This window comes from Pinus tabuliformis, chromosome 9 (assembly GCF_031772625.1).
Source record: "Pinus tabuliformis cultivar Carrire ecotype Pingquan chromosome 9, CPIR1, whole genome shotgun sequence".
NCBI lineage: Eukaryota > Viridiplantae > Streptophyta > Pinopsida > Pinales > Pinaceae > Pinus > Pinus tabuliformis.
Genome location: NC_142307.1, coordinates 1,584,831,437 through 1,584,850,446, shown reverse-complemented (window position 1 = coordinate 1,584,850,446; position 19,010 = coordinate 1,584,831,437). Strand labels below are relative to the sequence as shown.

At 34.8% G+C, this 19,010-nt stretch overlaps 1 pseudogene across 1 annotated transcript; it reads left to right on the top strand.

The window, feature by feature from the left end:
* The first annotated feature begins 11,319 nt into the window (after positions 1-11,319).
* On the top strand, positions 11,320-16,908 carry LOC149154757 (beta-glucosidase 24-like; annotated as a pseudogene). Its single transcript, XR_016262866.1, has 13 exons — positions 11,320-11,547; positions 11,859-11,924; positions 12,206-12,264; positions 12,362-12,437; positions 12,529-12,601; positions 14,509-14,594; positions 14,685-14,937; positions 15,043-15,158; positions 15,252-15,472; positions 15,629-15,660; positions 15,769-15,871; positions 16,335-16,443; positions 16,527-16,908. The product of XR_016262866.1 is annotated as a beta-glucosidase 24-like (transcript).
* The last annotated feature ends 2,102 nt before the right edge of the window (positions 16,909-19,010 follow it).

Genomic DNA, 19,010 nt, shown 5'->3' with positions numbered 1-19,010 from the left:
CTTTTAAGAGGTCACACGTTCAAAATTGGGAAAGGTTAATCCTTGTGTGGAGTTGGGTCCCTTGTCCCACAAACATAATAATATCTTTATTTTTTTAACAGAGGTTTTGGAAAATTAGTAACTTGCATTTGAGATCGATTGCCACTATTACACCAAATATAATTATCTCATAAATGGACTAATTATAACATTCTACGGACATAAATCCACATAACTAGAGAGATAAATTGTTTCCCAAACCACTAAAACTAAAACAATTTGAAAAATATTCACTCATTGTTAATAAATATTTTAACTTATTTTATATTTTTTAAAAATACATATTTTTTATTATTAAACTTTAATTTATTTTATATATTTAAAAAAATTATTATTAAAATATTTAATAATAGTTTATTTAAATATTAAATCATTTATAATTTAAGTATTAGGGGATATCGTTTTTGGGATTCAACTGCGTTAAGTAAGTCATTAATGTATGACCATTTCCATGAGAGTTAGTCGTAACTGACTAATTTCTCATGATTTTTGAATTGTTCACTTAGCACTCATTGCATCGGGTGATGCTCACAGGGGTGAAGAAGTGGGATTGAAACTAGTGAAATGAATCACATAGCGTCAATCATCACTTCCGGGGCTTGCACCCGGTAACCAGGACTTCCCGGGAGGTCACCCATCCCAGACCTCCTCTGGCTCAAGCGCGCTTAACTGTGGAGTTTTCCCCACAATCAAGCCCACTTAGCTTGCTACCCCATTTGCAAAACCTTAGCAAGTATTGTGCCTCATGAACCATTCAAGTAGAGATCCCTTCACTCTTTTTGAATTTAAGTATTAGGGGTTTATGCAATGCATTATATTAGATATCGTTTTTGGGATTCAACTGCGTTAAGTAAGTCATTAATGTATGACCATTTCCATGAGAGTTAGTCGTAACTGACTAATTTCTCATGATTTTTGAATTGTTCACTTAGCACTCATTGCATCGGGTGATGCTCACAGGGGTGAAGAAGTGGGATTGAAACTAGTGAAATGAATCACATAGCGTCAATCATCACTTCCGGGGCTTGCACCCGGTAACCAGGACTTCCCGGGAGGTCACCCATCCCAGATCTCCTCTGGCTCAAGCGCGCTTAACTGTGGAGTTTTCCCCACAATCAAGCCCACTTAGCTTGCTACCCCATTTGCAAAACCTTAGCAAGTATTGTGCCTAATGAACCATTCAAGTAGAGATCCCTTCACTCTTTTTGAATTTAAGTATTAGGGGTTTACGCAGTGCATTATATTAGATATCGTTTTTGGGATTCAACTGCGTTAAGTAAGTCATTAATGTATGACCATTTCCATGAGAGTTAGTCGTAACTGACTAATTTCTCATGATTTTTGAATTGTTCACTTAGCACTCATTGCATCGGGTGATGCTCACAAGGGTGAAGAAGTGGGATTGAAACTAGTGAAATGAATCACATAGCGTCAATCATCACTTCCGGGGCTTGCACCCGGTAACCAGGACTTCCCGGGAGGTCACCCATCCCAGATCTCCTCTGGCTCAAGCGCGCTTAACTGTGGAGTTTTCCCACAATCAAGCCCACTTAGCTTGCTACCCCATTTGCAAAACCTTAGCAAGTATTGTGCCTCATGAACCATTCAAGTAGAGATCCCTTCACTCTTTTTGAATTTAAGTATTAGGGGTTTACGCAGTGCATTATATTAGATATCGTTTTTGGGATTCAACTGCGTTAAGTAAGTCATTAATGTATGACCATTTCCATGAGAGTTAGTCGTAACTGACTAATTTCTCATGATTTTTGAATTGTTCACTTAGCACTCATTGCATTGGGTGATGCTCACAGGGGTTAAAATCAATTTTAATTTATTAAATTTTAAAACTATAAAAAATAATAATATTGTTAGATTTAAGATTTTTGTGATCTATAAAGTAAAATGTCTTTTGGATTAATCAATCATTATATTTATAAAATAATAAATAAAATATTCATTATCTTCAAAAAAAAAATGAAAATTAACAAATTTTTATGATTCCTATAATTAATATTATATATAAAATATGTTTTATTTTTTAATATTATAAATATAACAAATCTTTATTATTTGAGACTTATATGAACTATGTAGAGGTTTTCTCTGTCCTACGTTTCCACTAGACACTCCACCCATCTTCAGGGACTAGAACCCATCTTTAAGGACTAGAAAGAAGAAAGATATTAAGTGTGATAGCTAATCAACCGTTTAAATAATGAAATATTGAACTGTGTAGAGGTTTTCTCTGTCCTACGTTTCGGATAGACACTCCACCCATCTTCAAAGACTAGAACCCATCTTCAAGGACTAGAAAGAAGAAAGATATTAAGTGTGATCGCTGATCAACCTTTTAAATAATGAAACATTGAACTGTGTAGAGGTTTTCTCTGTCCTACGTTTCCACTAGACACTCCACCCATCTTCAGGGACTAGAACTCATCTTCAAGGACTAGAAAGAAGAAAGATATTAAGTGTAATAGCTGATCAGCTTTTTAAATAATGAAACATTGGCATTATTAAAAATATTAATAATTATTAAAAAAATAAAAAAATTATGAACGATTAAAAGATAGAGGATCAATCCTGGATCCGGGTGTTTGATTGTAGTACAGGTACGTGGGAAGCAGAATGGGTGGGCGCGTGGCTCATCTCCACCGCCTCTCAGCCTCTCACGGAACAAGTCTTTATTTCCCCTGCGCTCAAAGTTAATGCTGCCTCAAGGCAGCCTGTCCCTCCTCTCTGGCGTGTTTACTTCTTAATCATGGCACCCTCAGCTCGCCTCATTTGCGCTACTTCTTTGCGCTCAAATCCCTCCTTTGCAGCTGCAGAGACTCGTTCTCGAATCTTCCCGGGGATACGCTGGGCTCTGGTTCGATGGGTGGATTTCTGGCTGGGGTTTCAGGTTTTTCACTGCCACACCTGCAAATTCGCTAGCTATTTGTCCTCTACTCTCCCATCCGCCCATCTGAGTGCTGAAGCTAAGCTAGTTCTTATCCTTTTCTGCCTTATTAGTTTAGCAGGTCGCCCAGATCTTCCTGTTCTTCCGGTAATGCCGAAACTTCGCCAGAGGATGAGCTGCAGAAGAGGCAGCTCCCGGGGGAAAATGGGCCGCCAGGCCTCCTCCTCCACGACGGATTCCTCGACTTTTTGTTCGGACTTCCGCATGGACCGGTATCCGGCTACAAGAAGTGGACGGGGAAGGGGTAGAGGAATGCACAATTTGGCAGCGAGCTCTTTCAATTCTGCTACTAATTCCGCTCGGCTACAGTTTCCCTGCACTCATGGCAATTTCTCCTTCATGGCCACTGTTACCATAGAGCTTAGCGAGATTAATGCTGGTCAGGAAGCAGCTTCCCTTGGGGTGACTAAGGAAATGTAGGCGGAAGACAGATTTGGCACCATTCAGATGAACTACGAGCAGAGCAAGGCCTCAGGCTCAGGCAAAGGCATGGCATCCCAGATCATGAATGACCAGGCAGGCCCGAGTGTCCCTATCGGTGGAGGCTCTACAAGCAAAGAGGGCCACCCCTCTGAGGACGATGATGACTACAAATATGGATGCCGCATCATCGAAGAGCAGCCCTCCACTTCTCATGATGTTTAAACAGGTTTGCGCTCTACGGTTTTTTGGAATTCAGTATGCTCAAGGATATTCACTTATCACCTACTTGACCGTCATGATAAGCGCTCCAGCTCAAAATGTCGGTTTCCCCTGCGAGAGGAGCACTCCGCTAGCTTATGGTTTTTGGTCTCGGATGCAGTCACAGGTGCTTCTGAAGTTTATACTCAGTTCCAGTTCCAGGCAGTGCTTCTCGGTTCACTTGCCATGGTCTAATCATCCTGTCATGGATGTTGTTTGGTCTCTGTTTGGTCTCTGTTTAAATTGTTGTTTTGGGCTTTTTGTTTTTTTGGTAATAGTCATGGTCAGGTTCCCTGCAATCCTTCAAGGTAATAATCAGCAGGGTATTTTTTGGTTTTTGATCAGCTATGCTATGTAATCATGCCGCTTCTTTGGGCTAGCTTCGCGAGGCCATGGCCTCGATGTAAAAATATTTTGTATCAATAATAGGAGTAGACAAATTCAGAGAAAAGAAAAAAAAAGAAAAAAGAAGAAGAAAAAGATAGAGGATCAACAAATTTAAAGGTCAAAGAAATACATAGAAGAATAAACGAAACTAGGTATAGAAATTTAAATTTTAAATTAAGTCAAAATTTGAAAATAGATTAATATATATATTTATTTCATTAATTTCATTTTTAAGAAATAAAATAAGTTTCAAATTTTCAAAATATTATTAGTAGTTAATAATTTAGCTAAATTATTGTAATTAGATAAAATAGTAAAGAGAAAAATTATTGTCAGGCCAGGCAGTAACTCCACAAAACAAAAATTGATTCGTGTATTATTTCATTAGGTAGTCTTTGTTATATACAATAGGTAGTGACTATTCAATTCATCTCCCGATGACTGCTCACATTCCTAATTTAATTATTTACATAAATTCACCCAATCATGAAGATTAGGTGTTGAAACATTCCCCCCCTTAATCTGAAGGGATGTTGGTGAGTCCAAGCATCATTCTGAATCGTTCAAGCTTTTCCGTTCCAAGCGCTTTGGTGAAGATGTCTGCAATTTGCTCATTTGTGGAACAATGACGGAGATGGATTGTTTTGGCCTCAACATGATGTCGAATCAGATGATATTTAGTATTGATGTGCTTTGTTCGATCATGGAACTTTGGGTTCTTGGCCAACTTTATTGCACAGGTGTTTTCAATCATGAGTGGAGTTGATTGTACTTGTTTTACCTGCAAATCTTCAAGAATTTCCTGAGCCACACAATTTCTTTTGTTGCTTCAGCTGCTACCACGTATTCTGCTTCTGTTGTGGAATCTGCTGGAACTGATTATTTGCGTGATCTCTAGGAGACAGCTCCTGATCCAAGACTCATAGCATATCCTGAAGTAGATACCCCAGTTTCTTTGTCTCCATCGAAGTCTGAATCAGAGTATCCGATCAAGCTGAAGTCATCCACCTATGTGTACTTGATTCCAAATTCTTGAGTTCCCTTCAAGTACTTTAGAACTCTTTTTGTAGCAGACCAATGTCCCTCACAAGGCTTTTGCATAAACCTGGAGAGGATTCCAACAACAAATGAAATGTCTGGTCTGGTGGTAGTTAGGTAGTTGAGACTTCCTACAAGTTGTCTATACTTTGTTGCATCCTCAAATTCCTTTCCTTCAATAGATGTGAGCTTCAAGTTTTGTTCCATTGGAGTAGTAAGAGGATTGCACTCTGTCATGCCAAACCTGTTCAACAAATCTCCAATGTATTTCTTTTGAGAAAGAAATATGGACTTTGGATGTTGGGTTACTTCAATGCCAAGATAGTAATGAACATAGCCCAAATCAGTCATTTCAAAACTTTTTCCCAATTCCTTCTTTATGGATGCAATGTAGCTTTCATTGTTCCCTGTCATTAAAAGATCATCTACATATACCACAAGATATACAACTGTTTTGCCAACTTTCTTTACAAATGAAGTTGCATCATCAAGATCAAAATGATTGAAATTGAGTTTCAGAAGATGCTCAGTTAGTTTTTCATACCAGGCTCGCAGTGCTTGTTTGAGGCCATACAAGGACTTCACAAGTTTGCATACTTTATGTTCATGTCCTTTCACAGCAAATCCTTCAGGCTGGGACATAAAAACATTCTCTTTTAGATCTCCATTCAAGAAAGCAGTTTTTACATCCATTTGATGGACTTTCCAACCGTTCTGAGCTGCTAGTGCAAAGAGTGTCTGGATGGTGGCCCATTTTGCTGTGGGGGCAAAAGTCTCCTCATAATTGACCCCCTCCTTCTGTGCAAAACCTTTTGCCACAAGCCTAGCTTTGTGCTTGTCAAGTGAGCCATCAGCTTTATACTTGTTCTTGTAGACCCACTTGCAGCCAATTGGTTTGGTTCCAAATGGAGGATCAACCAGCTTCCAAGTGCCGTTCTTTATGAGGGCATCATACTCCTTTTGCATCGCTTCTTTCCATTCATCATGAGAAGCAACTTCTTTGAAGGAAGTTGGTTCAAAATCTGTAGACAAGTTCAATTCACAATCATAAGAAACATCCATATCAACAGGTGAATTAGAGTCATCTACATCACCTCCATTTTGTCAGTTTGAATTTCTGGTTCCTGTTTTTCCAATTTCATCAGGATGAACACTTTCAAGTGTCTTCGTCAGCCACTTTGGGGGACCTTTCTGAGATGGTCTAGGCTGCTTTGTTGATTGAGTTGGGACTGAATCAAGGTTGAGTCTCCCAATTCTATCAACTACATCACTTAAAGCATCATCCATTGTTGGAGTTTCATGCGGGGGAGAGTGTTCTTCAGAAGAAGATTCCACATGTTGATCTAGTATAGGAATCCCCCCTTCAAGATGTGGAATCTGATTATCAAATTCTTGAAATGATTTTGCTTTTGCGAATCTATCCAAGCGATCAAGTTGCCGCTCAACAACATTGTCAGTTTTGGATGATTCAAGGAAAATTACATCTCTAGATACAACAAATTTCTTATTTACTTCATCATAGAGGCGGTATGCTTTGGAGGTGTTTGAGTACCCCAAGAAGATACACTTACGACTTCTAGCACCAAGTTTGTTTCTATGTACCTTTGGTATCAAAGCATAACAGGTGGAACCAAAGACCTTGAGATGCTTTACCGAAGGAACATGTCCATACCACAATTCATAAGGAGTCATGTTTCTTATAGCATTAGATGGAAATCTATTCTTTATATATGCAGCACATAGAACAACATCAACCCAAAACATTATCTTTACATTTTTGAAGAAAAGCATGGATCGTACCATATTCAAGATTGTTCTATTCATTCTTTCAGCTACACCATTCTGTTGGGGATTATAAGGCACAATTGTTTGCTGTTTGATCCCATGTTGGTGAAGATAGTTTTCAAATTCATTTGATGTGTATACTTTTCCATTATTAGTGCGAATAGACCCAATATGAGATTGTGCATCATTTTCAATCCATTTATGAAAATTCTTGAATGTTTGAAAAGCATCAGATTTGTTCTTCAATAAATAAACCCAACACATTCTGGTGTAGTCATCAATAAATGTCATGATATATTTATTTCCATTTGCAGAAGGAACAGGCATTGGACCACATAAATCTGAATGAATGAGTTCAAGCTTCCTATGTGCTCTTGAATGTGAATCATGAAAAGACTATTTGCTATGCTTTCCTAGAATGCAAGCATCACATTGCTTAAGTTTCCTAGGAATTGTAGGCAAACCAGCAACACCATTTTTCTTCAATAAGCGGAGACTGTCATAGTTCAAATGTCCAAATCTAGCATGCCATAATAAACTTGATGGAAGTATACCTTCTTCATGATGACAATTGTATGAGAAATGTTGTGCATGAGCAGATGTTCCTTGCAGTTTGAGAAGCCTTTCTTCTTCTATTCCCCTCATGACAAGTGAGTGGTCAGATGCTTTTCTTACCTCAAGCTTGCCATCAAACATATGAATGGAGTGACCTTGCTGGCAGATGTGGACCAAGGACAACAAGTTTCACTTGAGCTGTGGGAGATATAGAACATGATCCAGAAGAAAGTCTGGAATACCAGGCAGTTTAAGCCTGATTGTGCCAAGCCCTGATGGCTTTATTGTTGATTGATCTGCAAAGTATACTGCTCCATCAACATTGTTAGTGAAATCTTCAAAAAAATCTTTTCTATGAGTCATGTGACAAGTTGCTCCTGAATCAAGCAACCAATCATTTTTCCATGAAGCAAGTGAAGCATTAAACAAATCTTCTTTTACTCCAATGTTACATTGTGCCTCAACATAGTGAGCGGATTCAGGTGCTTTACCTTTGTCTGTATCATCAGTTTTACCTTTCTGTTGATTTCTTTTCTGCTCAATTTTGTCCCATGGTAGCTTGCATGTAGAGGCATCATGTGATCCATTTCTTTTGCAATGAATGCAGTGCAGATCTGCCTTTTCTCCTTGAGAATGTCTGCCCCCCTGCCTCTGAAATATCTTCCTCTTCCTCTTCGTCCACCTCTTCCTCTTGTAGAATCTTGAGCAGGATGCTTTTCTTTATGAGCAAGGCACACAGTCTCTTCAGAAGATTCAGGGGCTGTCTTCTTTCCAAAAGCTTTCTCTCTTTCAACAAACTTTTTCACAAGAGAGTCAAAGGTTATATCTTTGAGATTTCCATTTGCTTGTAATGACTCAAGATAATTGGAATAAGTAGGATAAAGTGCCTTGAGAAAAGCAATAAGAGGAATATCCAGCTCAACCTTAGTGGAATTGATATCATGCATTATAGACTTTACTTCAGATGCAAGAGCAAGAGGATCATTATTTTGCAGTTCAAGAGTGAAGAGTTTAATCATAAGTTGAACAACTTCAAGTGCAGAATGTGAATCATAGAGTTTTTTCAGCTTTTGTAAAGCTTCAAAGGCAGTTGAATATGACGAAATATGGTGACTCACCTATTCATTTACAGATGCTGCGATTAATGCATAAGCTTTTCTGTTCTTGTTTTCCCAAATGACGAGCTCTTTGTCTGAGGTAGGCTGTACTGGGTCATTGTCTCCTTCTCCGACACACACTCCTTTCCACAACTCATTGAAAATGAGGGTGTGTTTTATCATCCGGGACCATTCAGGATAGTTCTCCTTGCCAGTGAGAACTATTCCCACCATAGATATGATTGAATGCATTGTAAAATCTGAGAGCTGTAAAAATACTTTTGCTGGAAAAAAATGTGCTTTTGTGGAGAAAAAAAAACTTCTGCTGCTAAAAGAAAATTGATTCTGATATCAAAATGTATTCTGGCCTCAAACAATATATTAAACACAGTCAAACGCAAGAGCGTTAACTATGTTAGTCACTTTGAAAACAGCTTTATGAAAACAACACTATGGTAGCCCAACAACGTGGTATATATAGAACAGTAGCCACACCAAACATTATATACAAAGTGTATTAAAACCATCCAAACGCTATTCATATACTATTGACCATTGGAAGGCATGAATAGAATTCCGCTGCGCTAAAGATCTTCACCGCATATAATTCCCCGAAGCTATAGCAAATAAATGTTATCTAAATTTCAATACTATTCACACGCATATACTGTCATAATTTAAATTTCAATACTATTCAAGAGTACTCGTCCGGGCGTCGCCACCACTAGAACGAGGTCTCAGTTCGCCAGAGAAGTGTCCGCAACAGCCGCACCAGCTCAAGAAAGGGTTCTTAAAAAAAAATGGCAGTCACAAGTTATGTGGAGTCCAACAAAGTGCTGAAGAAGGTGAAGGCCGTAGACAAACGAGCAAATATTCGATTGGCTTCAATGCATACACCAAACCACACCATTCACATGCTCCATTCATTGCATTGCCTTTAAAAAATTCAATCTAGAGTTTCATCGATGAACAACAATGTTAATACGAAGGCATTTAATATAACTTCACGGTGCATGCATTCCACAGACATAGATGACATTAACCATCCCACTTCTGAGACCATCAACAATAGTCTGACACACCATCGACGCACATAATTCACGCTCCAGTATTCGTAGAGGGACAAAGGACAAAGAAAGGGCTCGTAGACCGCAACTCCCTGGCAAAGCCCGCGTCCATGGCAGAAACGGTCACCAGGGTCCGCAAGAGCTGGACATACTTCCGCGTGAAAGTGAGGACGCCAGAAAGCAAGATTAATATCTAGCTAGAAAGCCTGTAATTTCGAGTACGCATCCATCTGGGGCAAAGAAGTCGACGGTCTAAGATTGGCTACGCCATAAGCGTTTTGCCCTTCGTCAAATACATGAGTCGAATCCTTAACGGAAACGTTCTCTCCATCGGCAGGCTGGTAGGATTTCGAAGCGAGTTGCAGAGCCTGTTCGGGTTAGGCAAGGAGGCAAATGACCGACAATAGTAAGTGAGGTGGGAGTCCCTGGTTCTGCTCGATAGAACCTACAGCGAGCGGGAGATGCTGGGGATCCGCACAGTCATAGTATGCAATGGAGGACAGAATAATCAGGTGAAGCAATTCATGCAATGGAGGCGCAGGTGCAATAACGCCCTTTTTTTTTGAAACGTTTATGAACAGTCAGAGAACTGAACAGTCAGACAGGACATAATAATCAGGTGAAGCAATTCATGCAATGGAGGCGCAGGTGCAATAACGCCCTTTTTTTGAAACGTTTATGAACAGTCAGAGAACTAAACAGTCAGACAGTGGGGCAGCTACCATGTCAGGAGTAGCTAATTTTATGGAGAACCTGCTCAGCTATATGGAGAGCAGACAGGGAGTTACAAGGGACACAAAGGCTAAAAAGAGCTGGCTCTGATACCATGTCAGGCCAGGCAGTAACTCCACAAAACAAAAACTGATTCGTGTATTATTCCATTAGGTAGGTCTTTGTTATATACAATAGGGAGTGACTATTCAGTTCATCTCCCGATGACTGCTCACATTCCTAATTTAATTATTTACATAAATTCACCCAATCATGAAGATTAGGTGTCAACAATTATAAATCTAATATATTTATAATAACTTTATTATTAATATATATATATATATATATATAATTTCATTTTTAATAAATAAAAAAAATTCTCAAAAATTAAAATATTTATATTATTAAATAGTTAATAATTTAATTTAACTAAATTATAATAAATAGCATGAATGGTGGAAGACCAAACGAGAAAATTTTATAAATAAATTTATTTATATGTAACCTAGAAATAACAAATTATTTCCAAAATTTCTCTGATTATCTAATGTTCCGGTCTTTATAAAATATTTTTATAACACCCCTCTTAAACCTAAATAACTTTCATTGATATTTGATATAATATTCAAAGCCATTGTTTTCAGGTTAGTAATAACATAATTGTATGTTAGGTATCAGTCTTTATCTCTAACTGTCCTAATTATTGATATTTAAAAAATTACATTGACTATGCATATCCATTAGAAATCTGCCTATCTTGTCATAACCATTATCACCTATAACAGTTGATTACAGTTCATATTGGAATGACTTTCTCCGCCAATGACAGAGCCGACCCAAGTTGCTCTACTCATCCTAATCAGTAACATTCGGTAACAAGACTTTTGTGGCTTCGCATTCTCTTTAAAGACAAAATGCACTGTGAACAACCTGTGAGGTAACGTTCTGTCATCTTAATTCATCTTGACTTATGTTACCATTCGTTTTCCACAAAGCTTTATGACCTGTTGAGCATCGGAACTTCAACTAAATGCAAAGCCAACACTTTACCAAGATGGCAGGAATTACAACTTCAAGCTGCTTATTGTGCATCTGTTTGCAGCTTTCACTCTATGTCTTCATAGTTCTGAATATTGGAGAAGTTCATGCAGCAGGATCGTCTTCTCTACATAGAAACATGTTTCCAAAGGATTTTAAGTTCGGTGCCGCCACATCTGCCTATCGGGTCGTTTCTTCCCCCATCATTTTTCATGCATCTTCAATTTAGATTCATTTTAAGTTTTCAGAGTATCAAATACCAAATACCATTGGAAGTTAAAATTTAGGGAAAATATTAGAGTTAGAGAAGTTAGTAGGAAAATATTTTTATCATGTTTTATATTATATATCACTTCGATCGGAGATAGGAAAGTGATAGAATTAATGACTTCACATCAAGAATTAAGAAATATTTTAACAAAACACCCAATCAATCTATCCAAAACCAATATACTTCCTATTATTTTTGTTGAAAAACCTTATCTGTTTATTTTACAGGTGGAAGGAGCTGCCCGCGAGGATGGGAGAGGCCCAGCATTTGGGATACATTCTCCCATATTCCAGGTTGGATTTCAATCCGTGTAAACATGGCCAGGTTGGATTTCAATTCGTGTAAACATGAAAGAAAGAAGGGTAATGGCAATGGTCAATGATGCATAGGTAGGGTGATTGGAGGGTTTAATGATAATCTCGCCAATTAAGTTCTAGTAACATGACATGATTATGTTGAATAATCTTAAAAAAAAAAATTCTACCCACGGTTAAACTGGGCTTCAGTATTGCAAAAAATAATTGTTCATTTTTATTTGATTGAAGTACGTTAATGCTTCAGCGCGTTAATGCAGGTAAAATTGCCGATGGAAAAAATGGGGACGTTGCAGTGGATCAATACCACCGTTATAAGGTAGAAGCTTCTAGACCAATTAGCAGAAGAAGCAGATGCCCAGCATAGTTATCCATTATTTTTCCTGGATCTAGATTATTTGTGCGATGATGTGCAGGAAGATGTTGAGGTGGTGAAGTATATGGGAATGGACGTGTATCGATTTTCTATTTCTTGGTCGCGCATATACCCCAGTAAGGCCTTCATACATAACAATATATATGAATCGTCGACAGCAAATTTTGGCTTTTTCCAATTGATTTAGTTTCGGTGATTCTTTTACAGAGGGCTCGCCAAGACACGGAGTCCAAAGGGAATCGCTTACTACAACAATCTCATAGACGAGCTCCTCAAAATGGTATCAGAAAATTATTTACTACACCAATATATATGTGCTTTTTGAGTGATCACAATCCAAATAAATTAGAGGAATAGTGCATCTCAGCTGTAGATCTCTTCAATGTTTTAAAAGACACAGGAAAAATCAATTTTTTTTTTCGATGTGTTCGATTTTTTTTCTAACATATCTTGATAAAGAAGAGAGGTAAAGGCACAGTTTGTAATCTTCTTTCCCGAAGATGAGAGATCCAGACAAACACAGCGTTTGCATTCTTCTTTTGTGATATTTATTGATTTTTTTATTAGTTTAAAAACAATACTAACAAACATACAAAAATTAAATATTTAAATTTAAATTAATTTGATAGATAAATATCTGTGTATAATTTGAATAGGCTTAATCATCTATATTACGAGACCACAAAAAAAAATGATATCATATATAATTTACATCATATTATAATTAAATTATTTTTACTTTTATTAAAACACAATATAAATAATATTTTTAATAATATTTGTTTTTATTAGAGGAATGGTAATTGGATCTCTCTGCATATCCAGCAAACAGCCTATGATAAATTAGGAAATATGAACCTAAAACCTTGCTAAACATAATACTTCATTTTCTAATATATTATTTAAAATCTAAATTAAAATCAAATTTATTACACAATATTATTTAAAATTTTGATTTTTTTCCTTAATGTAATTATAAATATTTTAAATTTCAAATTATATATATATATTCCTAATAAAATAATCTCAATTTAATAATCATCTATATTATGAGACCAAAAAAAAATGATATCATATATAATTTACATCATATTAAAATTCAATTATTTCTACTTTTATTAAAAAAAATATAAATATAATATTTATTTTTATTAGAGGAATGGTAATTGGATCTGTCTGTATACCCAGCAAACAGCTTAGGATAAATTAGGAAATATAAACCTAAAACCTTGCTAAACATAATACTTCATTTTCTAATATATTATTTAAAATCTAAATTAAAATCAAATTTATTACATAATATTATTTAAAATTTTGATTTTTTTTCCTTAATATAATTATAAATATTTTGAATTTCAAATTTTATTTATATATATATATTCCTAATAAAATAATCTCAAATTAATTTAATCTTTTTATTTGGTTATAATATTTTTTCCATCCAGAATTGCCTTTCCGTTTCAAAATAGGATAATCCTTTTCAAAATAGGATAAATACTGTCGCATAGGTGTAAAAAGATATTTACATTAAAATTTTACATAAAACATAAATTCTCGTATAGTACATAATTTTTTTAAAATAAAACATAAATAGGTTTTAGAATAAGATTTAAAATAAAATGAATTTATATTTATATTTTTAATTACAATCAGAAAAACGATTATTAATTTTACAATATATCAATAAACATAATCAAGAATATTTATGTTTTAAAAAAATACAAATAAATATAAATTCATAAACTGTAATAAATATAAATTTATATTTTTGTAGTAGAGTTAAACTTAAGAATATTGTGTTTATTGAGTCTTGGATAGACGGTGATCAGGGGTTTTGTTAAGGCACTCTTTGATGTGAAGTCACGGTTTAATTTCCTGCCTGATCCGGGTGATATATAGAACATGATTAAGATGTAGTGCTGCCAAGTTTACAAAATTATATACAGCTTGAGTGGGCCTGATGGTTAAGAACATGTATTTCCTCCTAAGAAAGCAAACCAGAGAGATAGAATATGCATGCCTTCATATATTTAATAGTCAAATCGCCATAAAAATCAAAATTTATAGTTATATTTACATTTTTATGAAAAATAAAAAAACTCGACACAATAAGTATTTAATTAGAACCATATTTGGATAGGTAAAATCGAAATGCTTAATCATAACCATGACATTTCTATTACAGAGATAGAACCTTTTGTGACACTGTATCATTGGGACTTGCCACAAACTCTGGAGAATGAGTATGGATGATTCCTTAGCAAAAAAGTGGTGTAAGATTCACTCATCCTCTCATACTTTTATATATTAAGAGATAATGATGTATTTTTATAATTTATTCTTCCTTCCTTCCTTTCTTGCAGGAAGGATTTCGGCTTTTTCGCAGAAGAATGTTTTCGAGCTTTTGGGGACCGTGTCAAGTATTGGGGTACTATAAACGAACCGTTCACCTTCGCATATTTGAGCTACGATTTAGGGATTACGGCGCCTGGGCGCTGTTCCCCTGGATTTGGAAACTGTACATGTGGCAATTCTGCAACAGAGCCTTATATCGTAGCCCACAATATGCTTCTTGCACATAGCATCGCTGTAAAAATATATGGGTCTAAATACCAGGTACTCAGAATTTCAGCTCTTTTAGAAAGTGACAACTAGTTTTCAACTAGAAGATACACATCTTGGGTAGAAATTGAATGTATGAATATTGAAAATAAATTGCAGGGAAAGCAGAAAGGTTCCATAGGTATAGCACTGGCAGGAAATTGGATGGTGCCATTCTCGAAATCTTTGGTTGATGAAATGGCTACCCAGAGAGCAATTGACTTTAGAATAGGATGGTATGTGTGTAACTAGATACAGAATTTGTTCTCTACTATTTACTTTATATTAAAAATAATTGTATTCTTTGTTTGTTTCTGGATTGCCAAAAGGTTTATGGATCCATTGACATCTGGGAAGTACCCCGAGGCTATGAGGACCCTAGTTGGAGCACACTTGCCACAGTTTACCAGTGAGGAAGCCAGGGAGTTGGAAGGGTCATTTGATTTTCTTGATTTAAACTATTACACAACATATTTCACAACCAACAATCCTCATCCACCAAATCCTCGCCATACGGATTACATTCTCGATGCCCGTGCTACTGTATCCTGTAAGATTATTGCAGGCAGTCCATTTGATACCCATTTCATATTTCTAATTACATTTCTTTTGGTTCAACCAAACAGTACATTAAGTGGATATTTTCTTTTTCTTGATTATCATAATTTTTTAATTAGCTGGGTGATTGTTGTCGGTGTTGTTTCAGTAGAAATTAACGGAGTTTACATTGGATCAGAGGTAATGTAAATATTCGGGATTTTTTTATACATTATATTAAGAGATTAGTCCATAGCATGAATTTAATTGAGATTTACAAAACAAAAAAATGTTTTTTTTTTTTTGCAGGAAGGTGTCGACACTTTCAGGTCTTACCCAGCAGGTATAAGGGGCTTTATAAGCTATATAAAACATTGCTATAACAACCTTCTCATATACATCGTTGAGAGTGGTAAGTCACAGTTTATATTTATAAGTGGGAAAGTTTATTATAATTTAGTTGTCAAATCAGCATATATATATATTATATAGGTAGGAAAGGTTATTATAATTTAGTTGTTAAATCAGCAGTGAAGACGGCTATCTCTAGTTGTTATTAGTGAATGCAGGCTAACTCAAATCAAACCACTAGAATAACCTACTAGTAGTAGCAGACTTTCACTTTTGCCACACTTTTGCATCTGGGGCCATTAACCTGTTTCCTTATATTCGAGGAAGACAAACTCTTACCTAAAAAAACCATTTTGAAACATATATTCATATTTATTACCCAATATTTATATTTATCTTTCCTAACCCATAATAACTATTTTATAAAATTTTATCCAACCTACTGAAGCGATATACTTTAATATTTTCTCATATATATATATATTATTTTTGCTCTCACTGAGAACATGGATTTGGCGTTGAAGGATACGGTGATTATGACAATGGCACAACTCCGCTGGAACAAACTTCAAACGATTTGGGACGAGTGAAGTACCATTCAGAGCATTTATCAGAACTCCTTAAAGCCATAAGGTATGTTGATATTCTGTGATTTATTTATTTAATGGGTAAATTGACATGGCATGTGGATGGGAAGGAATTTGATAGAGTGATAGGGTTTGCCTTGTGTTTGCAATGGCGGTGTGAAACAAATCGCGAGGGAGCTGATGTTCGAGGCTATATTGTTTGGGGGCTTTTGGACGACTTGAATGGGCGGGTGGCTATAACCCTCGCTACGGTTTAAATTATGTGGACCGCCACGATAATTTGAAAAGATATCCGAGGGCGTCGGCGCATTGGTTCAGGGAGATCCTCAAAACCAGGGACGTCTCTTCTCGGAAAGGTGAGCGGCGGCAACATTTACGGTGGAGAAATATGTCAACATAATTATGCTTAAAATTATTTATATTCAGGAAAGAATATTCCATCATACATGTCGAGACACTCTTTATAATCTTTTGTGTCACCAAGTTTATGGTTTTAGTTTTAAGCCATTTCGCTGCGTCGGAGTTTAATAATAATTATTCTATTATTTTATGTTTAACCCATTTTGCTATGCCGGAGTCTAATTATTAGTATTTTATGTTTAGATAAGATGACTGATATAATTTTTTTATTGAATTTTTTTGTTATTTAAATTATATTTTTTAATGTAAAAATAAAGTTAACTTATTTAAAAGAGTTTTAATATGGTACAAATTAATATTCAAATTATAAAGGTTATATATTTCAAATTTATAATTTGAATCAAATTGTAATATTTTGTTATTTAAATTATATTTTTAATGTAAAAATAAATTTAATTTATTTAAAAGAGTTTTAAGTACAAATTAATATTTAAATTATAAAAAATATATTTCCAAGTTATAATTTGAATTTATGGTAAATATTAAAAAATTATATAGCATTTAAAAAATATTAATGTTTTAATATTGTACAAAATAATATTTAAATTATAAAAGCTATACATTTCAAATTTGTACTTTTAATTTATGGTAAGTTTCAAAAAATTATATAGTATTTAAAAAATATTAATTGTAATAAACAAAATTAATAGATCATAAATAAAATATTTCAATCACTAATATATATAGCTATGGAAAATTTCAGGGGCTAATATTCATAGATATGTTGATTTTCTATGCTTTTTCCAAAAAAAATGGTTTGCATCTCTAAAATAATTTGCCTAAATTTTGATGGACCAAATTATTTTACCTTAACAATCACCAAAATTTTATATGGACTATTATAAAATCCTTGGAAGTCTAAATATTTCTACAAAAATATCACCAAACATTTTACAACTTGCATGTTAGGGACTAATAAAATTTGCCAAAGTTTCTAAACTTACATATATATATAATACAAAACAATTGGAAAAAACGAGTCTTATGGTTAAAACATTTCAAGTAGTCTTAGTATTATACATTTTTCCCTTTTTATCCTTTGTTTTTCTAGTTATATTTTTTTGTCCATTTTCTCCAAAATCCAGCAAAAGTTTATTAAAATTATATGCTTAAGTTATATAGTCTACACAATCTAAGTGCCTCAAGAGATTTACACCTCAACAAATGTAATCTCTCTACACTTCCTAAATCTATAATTAAGATAAATTTATAGTGATAATACTATTAGTATTTCATGAAATAATTTCTCCTTCTATTCCCCAAATATTTATCCAAGACTTGCATCTTTATACTTGGATTTTGTTGGATTTTAAAAAAAATTCGAAGATACTGTTGCCATTAATGTGGTTTATATTATTCTTTCAATATATGAAGAGGGGAAAAACAAAGTGGTTGGCGGTTTAATCCTCGCAAATACAACAATATCAATGCAGGAAATGGTTTGGAGAGAGATCAACTCTGACATTTAGATGGACAAGCAAGCTATTCTTGTGGGACCTCAACTATGAAATTTAGATAGACCAGCAAGCTTTGCTCTTCTTTTGGCACTTAGAATAATTCAATAGTAAACCAGGATTTGATTATTCTAATAGTAAACCAGGATTTGATAATTCAAAGAAAATCAAACACATGCGTTTTTTTTATCACAAAAGTTCAATAGTAAACCTGGATTTCATAATTCAAAGAAAATCAAGCACAGGCGTTTTTTTTGTCACAAAAGTTCCCAAGTATAGATAATTTTCATAAAAATTATAGAAAAAATCCAATGTATTCATGATCATGTTTTCATTGGGAAATTGAGAAATTTACGAGACATTGACCAATTGAAAGAGCTTTAATACAATGGATTATGAAAATCTAATGGCCCAAATAGAAATTTATGGACACTGACCAATTGAAAGAGCTTTAATACAGTGGATTAAGAAAAATTAATGGCCCAAATAGAATGTGTATATGGAACTTAGATATAAAGGCTTTTTACTATCATCTTTAACAATTCGGGAGGTAGGAAGAATTTTTTTAAATAGTCTTCTTTCTTCCAAAGGATTGGGAGTCTCAAATATTTCAAAATAGTCTTTAATTAACATAAAATTGATAAGAAATATTTTAAATTTATTTTAATTCTAAATTTGTCACTAAATAAATTAATATAATATTGTATAAATCAAATTTTATATATTTAATTTTAAATTT